This window comes from Fulmarus glacialis, unplaced genomic scaffold (assembly GCF_000690835.1).
Source record: "Fulmarus glacialis isolate BGI_N327 unplaced genomic scaffold, ASM69083v1 scaffold29140, whole genome shotgun sequence".
Lineage (NCBI taxonomy): Eukaryota > Metazoa > Chordata > Aves > Procellariiformes > Procellariidae > Fulmarus > Fulmarus glacialis.
In genome coordinates, this window is record NW_009186254.1 from 4,719 (window position 1) to 5,547 (window position 829).

At 48.9% G+C, this 829-nt stretch overlaps 1 protein-coding gene across 1 annotated transcript in view; it reads left to right on the forward strand.

Annotated features, from left to right (window-relative positions):
• Positions 1-829, forward strand: part of FNBP4 (formin binding protein 4) — a gene marked incomplete at both ends in the record, with an annotated part of 6,660 nt that overhangs the window by 4,674 nt on the left and 1,157 nt on the right. The gene's annotated exons all lie outside the window — the stretch shown is intronic.

The following is an 829-nucleotide window of genomic DNA, read 5'->3' on the forward strand; positions in this document are numbered from 1 at the left end:
CTGGTTGACAGGTACACAGAGTAGCGAGGGAGATCTTTTCGATTTGATTTGTCCGTTCCCTGATCGCTCGTTACCTGAGATCTCCTGCAGCATTAAATTTGGCTCCTGAGTAATCTAGTTTCGTTAGCAAATGTTGTCACCTCCCTGTGCCAGATGGTTTACGGATGGGGAATTGCCGGCTCATGGTAGAACCCCCGTGGAAACCTGCAGCAAAAGCTGACCTCTGGTCCTGCCCTCGTTACCCACCACTTAATCATTTTTCATCGCTCGTTACCTGAGATCTCCTGCAGCATTAAATTTGGCTCCTGAGTAATCTAGTTTCGTTAGCAAATGTTGTCACCTCCCTGTGCCAGATGGTTTACGGATGGGGAATTGCCGGCTCATGGTAGAACCCCCGTGGAAACCTGCAGCAAAAGCTGACCTCTGGTCCTGCCCTCGTTACCCACCACTTAATCATTTTTCCGGTGTGAAAGGGAAGGGCTTCGTTACTGTCCTCGTGACAGATTTAGCATCTCCCGTAAAAGAACTCTAGTAGAGTTTTGAGATGTGATGTTCCCTGCCCAAAACCTCCCTCAGTATAGCATCTACATGAGGCTTGTCTGATTTTTTAAATTTAATTAATTTAAAAAAAAAAAAAAGCAGCCTGCAGCAGGACCACGCTCGACCACGCTCATTGGCCGCTGTGTCCCAGATGGCCGCCAAAAGCCTTTTAAGCTGTCACGTTTGCTGTCCCCTTTTCTCCTGGTACTGGCGGTGCTCTGTGACGGACTGTGTGCTGTAGCGTGGTGCTTTCCCATGCAGGATCCCTTTAGAGCTGTTGGAGGAATGC